Raw genomic sequence first — 7,485 nt, 5'->3', positions numbered from 1 at the left:
ACCTTATTGTCTACAGTGCACTTTCATTCTTGATTTAAGCAGGATCCTTAATTTTAAGCAGCTTCTACAGGCTTTTTAAAAAAGCTGCTTGTGTTGTTTTTCAGAATACTCATCTTTTAATGCAATTCAGTTAGCTTTATTTCTTTGATTTGTACTTCACCTATATACCAAAAAAAGGCACTCAAGGCTTTATAATTCAAGAATTCCTACTGAAATAGCCAATTGTACAGTCGAGTATTTACATTGTAAGCCGTGGAGACAGCAAATGCACAACGTTTGCCAGGAGTATCACTGTTCACAAGTTAAAGGATAGGGAAGCCTTTCCCCAACCTGGCGTCTTCCAGATGTATTGGACTGCAATGGTCATGCTGGCTAGGGATTATGGGAGTAACAGTGCAACACTTCTGGAGGGTGCCAGTTGGGGAAGACTTGGGTAGAGCTCCCTTTTCCAGAACCATGTTTAGTTCTGGAAAAGCCAGTGTAGTGTAGTGGTGAGAGTGACGGACTGGGAGCCGGGAGATCCGGGTTCTAGTCCCCACTTGGCCATGGAAGCTCACTGGGTGACTTTGGGCCAGTCACAGACTCTCAGCCCAACCTACCTCACAGGGTTGTTGTTGTGAGGATACAACGGTGAGGAGGAGGATAATGTAAGCCGCCTTGAGTTCCTTGCGAGAGGGAGAAAGGCGGGGTATAAATGCAATAAATAAATAAATAAAATAAATAGTTGTAGCACAGCAAGAATGTACCCCTTTACAAAAAGGGTAAGGTTGGTTTGGTTCCTAGCACACTAATAACTCAAAATACACTCTGGGACTGAACAATATATTTTTTTGTAAATAAAGTCAAAGCTGCTGGTCTCAACACATATTGCAGTCCAGGATTCTGCAAAACTGAGCATATTATTAAGGGGGAACTGCACGCTTTACCAAATGCCTAACAAAGCATCATTGTGAAATTGTAATATCTGGAAACTAGTAGACACTATCAAATGTACAGACCTGAGGTATCTAAGTGTAATCTTGTGCATGTTGTCTTAAAATAAGTATGATTTCAGCAAGGCTCACTCCCAGGTAAGTAGGTATAGGATTGCAGTATAAACCTTGAACTGGCCCCTTTCTGGGTCTAGAGCTGGAAATTTTTTTGAAGTTAAGTTTCTACCCTTTTTTTTAGTGTGCCAAACACTGAAGGCCCAGAAATGATAATCTTGTAACTTTTTCTAGCTAACGCTCCCTTGGGTGTGCATGTGTGTGCATGCACAAGTAAGTGCATGGTGGGTAAGGTGTAATCCAAGTACTGGAATGTTAACTGAAATGTTAAGGATTCATAACATTTAGCTCTGGAATATGTATTCAGTACCAGGATTAAGTCCTGGAATATACAGTCAGGGCCAGAAATATTGGAACAAGGATCACTGTTTTGGCAGTTGGCCTCCGCACACCACCACATTGAAAGGAAACACAACCAAATGGGAGTGAAGTCAGGACTTTCAGCTGTAATTCAAGGGGTGAGACAAAAGTGGGGCACTACCCATTCAGGAAGGACAGCCAGTGGCCTGCACACACACCCATCGTTGGTGGCTCATAAGTAATGGAACGAATGGCTGACAAGCAGCTGCATGGCCAGGTGTGGCCTGTTTCCTGGGTACCCCATGACCAATCAAGCAGATAAAAGGCCTGGAGGTGGTTCTGAGTGTTACATTTGCATTTGGTAGCTGTTCACTGGAACTCCCAACATGAGGTCCAAAGAGGTGTCCATGCAAGTGAAGGAGGCCATCATTAGGCTGAGGAAACAAACCCATCAGAGATTGCAAAAACATTGCGAGAGGCCAACACAACAGTTTGGAACATCCTGAAAAAGAAGGATTTCACTGGCAAGCTCAGCAACAGCAAAAGGCCTGGAAGCCCACGGAAGACAACTAAAGGGGATGACCGCTAGGGGTGCACGAAAGTCGCTTACCTGGTCTCGCAGCTTGCTTTGCGGTAGGGGGGAGGCGCTTCGCTGCTCCCCCCGAAATTCAGGCCGGGGGGGAGGCTTCCCGCCTCGCCCGGCCAAAATTGAGGCCGGGGAGGAGGCGCCTCGCCTCGCCCGGCCGCAAAATAAAAAGTAAAAAAAAAAAAAAACGCCCCCGTGATAGGCTACGTGACGATTTACGTAGCCTATCACAGCTAGATCTGCAAAGTCAGCTGTGACAGGCTACGTAAATCGTCACGTAGCCTATCACGGGTGACTTAAAAAAAAAAAGCGTACGCAAATGACGGTCCCCAGAGGGAGCCGCCATTCGCGTTCCTTATTTGGTCGCTGTAGTCTACGTAAATCTTTACGTAGACTACAGCGACCAAATAAGGAATGCGATTGGCGGCTCTCTATGTGGGCCGCCATTAGCCGTACGCGCTTTTTTTAAAGTCACCCGTGATAGGCTACGTGACGATTTACGTAGCCTATCACGGCTGACTTTGCAAATCTAGCCGTGATAGGCTACGTTAATCGTCATGTAGCCTATCACGGGGGCGTTTTTTTTTTTTTTTACTTTTCTTGGAATGGTGGCGGCGGCAGCTGGTCGAAAGACCGGCTGCTGCCCCTGCCCCTGTCGAAGCCCTGCCGAACCGCCGCTGCGACCAGCCACTGGGAGCGACATTCGGGAAAGGTAAGTCCCATCCCAGGGGGGGCGGGGGGGGCGGAGAATTTCTCCCCGAAACTACTTCGGGGGGCCGAATACATTGGCACTCGGCCCCCCGAAATTTCAGGGAGAAATTCTCCCCCTTCCCTAAGAATTCTGCTCATGGTGAAGAGGAACCCTTTCACAACATCTAGCCAGGTCAAGAACGTTCTTGCGGAGGTAGGCATGTCATTGTCAACATCTACAGTCAAGAAACGGCTTTATGAATGTAAATACAGAGGCTTCACAACAAGGTGCAAACCACTGGTAACGCTCAAGAACAGACAGGCCAGATTAGCCTTTGCCAGCAAACACCCAAGAAAGCCTGCCCAGTTCTGGAATAAGATTCTTTGGACTGATGAAACCAAGATTACCTTGTACCAGAATGATGGGAAGAGAAAAGTATGGAGAAGGAAAGGAACAGCTCATGATCCAAAGCATACCACATCATCTGTCAAACATGTTGGAGGCAGTGTTATGGCATGGGCATGCATGGCTGCCAATGGAACCGGGTCACTGGTGTTTATTGATGACCCGACTGCTGATAAAAGCAGCAGGATGAATTCTGAAGTGTACAGGGCTATACTTTCTGCTCAGATTCAGCCGAATGCTGCCAAACTGATAGGACGCCACTTCATATTGCAGATGGATAATGACCCAAAACATACAGCAAAAGCTACCCAAGAGTTTCTCAAGGCAAAGAAGTGGGGTGTTCTTCAGTGGCCAAGTCACTCACCTGATCTCAACCCAATAGAGCATGCTTTTCACTTACTGAAGACCAGACTGAAGGCAGAAAGACCCACAAACAAGCAGCAGCTGAAGGTAGCTGCAGTAAAGGCCTGGCAAAGCATCTCGAGGGAGGACACTCAGCATTTGGTCATGTCTATGGGTTCTAGACTTCAGGCAGTCATTGACTGCAAAGGATTTTCATCCCTGTATTAAAGGCGATCCTTAAGTTTGAAATGATGTTGGTTTGTTCCATTACTTATGAGCCACCAACGATGGGTGTGTGTGCATGCCACTGGCTGTACTTCCTGAATGGTTAGTGCCCCACTTATGTCAAACCCCTTGAATTACAGCTGAAAGTCCTCCCATCTGGGTGTGTTTCCTTTCAACTTCAATGTGGTGGTGTACAGAGGCCAACTGCCAAAACAGTGATCCTTGTTCCAATATTTCTGGCCCTGACTGTATGAAACAGAAACAAAAAAGTACCTCTTTGCATAAACAAGTATATCTCTTCATTACCACTGTGCAACCACAACTTGTCCTTACACCTTAGAGTTTCAAATCCCCACTTGGCTATTAAACTCAATAGGTGACCTTAAACCAGTCATCATCTTCAAGAGTGTCAACAAGTGTGTGGATAGGGGTGATCTGGTAGACACAGTATATTTGGACATCCAACTGTTTGACAAAGTCCAAAGGTTCCTGAGCAAACCCATGACTGCAAAGAGAACAGGTCCTCATATGGATCACTAGCTGGTTAAAGAACAAGAAGCAGGAAAGAGATAAAAATGCAAAACTGCCAATATTATAATGCCTTTATACAAATCTATGTTGTGACCATACTTGGAATGTTGTGCACAGTTCGGTTACCATACCACAGAAAGGTGCTGAAATGGACAACCAAAATAATTGGCGTGGGTGCGGGGTGGAGCAATTCCCCTATGAGGAAAGGTTACTTACAACATTTGGAACTCCTTAGTTTAGAAAAAATATGAGGAAGGAGGGATATGACAGGAGTGCATATAATTATGCATTGTGTGGAGAAAGTAGATAGGGAGAATGCTTTTCTAATACTAGAACTTTTATAATCCCTACTTTACAATACTAGAACTTGGGGTCACCCAATGAAACTGAATGGTGGAAGATACAGGACAGACAAAAGAAAGTACTTCAAACAGCTCAGAATTAAACTATGGAATTTGCTACCACATTATGTTGTGATGGCCACCAACTTGGCTTTAGAAGGAGATTAGACAAATTACTGAAGAACAGGATTATTAATGGAATACGGGTTATGGTGGCTATATATTACCTCCAGGTTCAGAGGTAGTCTCCCTCTGAATTCCAGTTACTGGGAAATGACAGCAGGAGAGAGCTATTGCCCTCATGCCGTCCTTGTGGGCTTCCAAGAGACGTCTGCTTAAACATGGAGAAACAAGATGCTGGACTCGATCAAGCAGGGCTCCTTTTATATTTCAGCTTAAACCAGAATGGGGGCGAGGATGGAATCACATATGTCTTCCTGAACTCTTCGGAGGAAGAGCTTGATAAAAATGTAGTAAGATTAAAGAATGGGGCTTCCCTGAATGCTTGAAATTAAGCACTTACATGTGGTTCTGATCTTTAAATACCGCCTCCCTAGGGATGGGGGAGAAATTGGTTCAGTTTGCATTTTAATGTGAATTTACCTAATTTTGCACTTTCAAACCAATATGTGAACCAAAACTCAAGTTATCCTTCAAAATTTTCACTTCCCCAAATTTTGCAATTGAATTCTCCAAGCAAAAATGCAGATGTTACAGAAAACAGCTTTGAAAAACACATTCTTTTAGGATGATTGCTTTCAAAAATTATGAATATTATGCAAAATTGCGCACAAAAATGCATGTATTAGAGAAATGTGCACAAAAATGCTTATGAATTTTCATGCAAACGTTTATAAAAAAATCAAGTTTGGGGCAAACTGAACTTAAGATTTGGAGAAATTCTCAAAGTTCAGACAAATTGAATTTCAGAATGGAAAAATGAAAAACTGAAAGAGATCCAAACTGACAGATTCATTCATTCCCACTCTTCCCATGGGGGTGGAGACAGAATGGCTGTTGGGTGTAGGGGGAGATACGCTTTCCTGTACTGATGAAGCACAGTATTTCTGTCCTAAGTGGGCAGGCTTGTTTTAAAAAGAAAAATGCTGCTGTTCTGCAAGAACAATAGGTAAGCATGCATGAGCTTGCTACTGATGGATCATGCATTGAACAGTGGGAGGCAAGGGTTCATGTTCAAGAGCAAATCCAATGTAAGCAAACCTGTAGGGAGATTACATTTCTATTAATATTACTATCTGTTACTTGGCCAGGGAATTAGGCCTTTTAAAATATTCACTTTTCTGCCAAATAAAAGCAACAGATGTTGCTTCAGTTGTTGTAGGGGACCCATACAACTTTCTTTAAGGTAACATGTTCTTGCAGGATTGTCGCATTTCTCCCTCAATTGAAAATATTTTGTTGTTGGGGAAAATGCCAGACTTGCAAACACACGCCTACCCATAGTATATACATTGTAATTGTGGATGCTGTCACCGCTTTACAAATTTTTGAAGCACAAATTATTTCTCAGCCCAAGCATGGAGTAGCTGTGGAAAACTCCTAACCATAGAAGCAATTCAGAATAGCTTTTTTAAGAATCTTATTTCTTCCAAGCAATGCATCAGCATCTATTTTTAGACTGGATCAGATTTCAGTTGAGTGACTAAAATTAGGTTTATGTGCTGGATCGAGACTTAGTCATGCTTCTCAATGGGGCTTTTAATTTCAATGGGTCTACTCTGACTACATTTGGATCCAACTGTATGATCTTACAGGAGGACATGAGATTGATTGCCAGTATATATCTGGGGCTTCAGAGATATGGCTGCAATTGATAGTCTTCTACCCAGAATTTTGGTTTGCTCATTCATTCATTCATTCATTCATTCACAAATTACTAAAGAAGTGTGGATTTCCTGAAGAGATCTTGCTAGCAAGACTATTTTTGAAAGCTAAATTTCTGATCAGACAGGGCTAAAGAAACCTGCCTGAAACCATGGAGACCTGTTGCCAGGCAGCATTGACAGTACTGAGCTAGTTGGACCAATGGATTGACTCAGAATAAGGCAGTTTCCTATGTTCCTAGTTTATGTTAAATTTCAGAAGGTCTCTCAAACAGAGAAAAATAATTGTGGTTACCAAAGGGAAAGCCCTTGAGTTTAATAGCTTGATTTATTATTAGATGCTTCAAGTACAGTTGCTTGCTGCCCTCTATTGGTTATTGCCTTGTATTCTAAAATGTCTGATTAAAAGGCATCAATGCAAACATTTGGGGAAGAAGCTTTTCAAGAGGAACTTTGAATTGCAGGCAAGTTGGTTTTGTAAATTACTTTTCCAAGAAGTTTTCATGGTGTGATTTTTCTCATGCTTATTTGGAGCTCATGCACAGTATAAATGCAAGCGCAGTACAAATGTATTGTTTATACATTGCCACTTATGAGCACAATGCTCTGCATTGGAGGAGATGGATGACAATGTAGATTTAATAGACGAAACCAAAGAAAAGGGTTAGTTCCTTCATTAGACTAAGTTAATCTCACTGAAGTCAACAGCCATTGCTTGTCAACATGTCATTTTTAAAAGAAAAAATAGCTGGTCAGTTGATGGAGCTTAGAGTGGGAAAGTGGACAGAACCACTACTGTGTTTTCATTGGTCAGTGGGTGGCACCTGAAGAGTTTTGTGCCATGTCAATGGGCAGAGCCTCAGGGGGGAGGGTGTCTTTTCTTCTGGGGGTGTGCCTCACACATCACACTTTCCTACAAGCAAACTGATTCTGCGTAGGAAAAGGCCTGAAATACGTGTGTATGTGCAGTGATCAGCACACTTACATGCAACATTTGTCACATTCACACATGACGGGCAGTATCTAATGCAGCCATTGTGCAAGCAGTCCCTCCCACCGATACTGTTGCCAAGCGGGACCCACCACTCGTGCAACAGAGATTTAACGCTTCCTGTAGGAAGCCTTGAAACAAGTGGAAATGCTCATTTCTGGATCAGGACAGGTTGGCAGGGCT

The sequence above is a fragment of the Heloderma suspectum genome, chromosome 1 (assembly GCF_057233095.1).
Source record: "Heloderma suspectum isolate Gila_16-S chromosome 1, 16-S_ref, whole genome shotgun sequence".
NCBI lineage: Eukaryota > Metazoa > Chordata > Lepidosauria > Squamata > Helodermatidae > Heloderma > Heloderma suspectum.
This window is presented reverse-complemented; position numbering follows the sequence as displayed.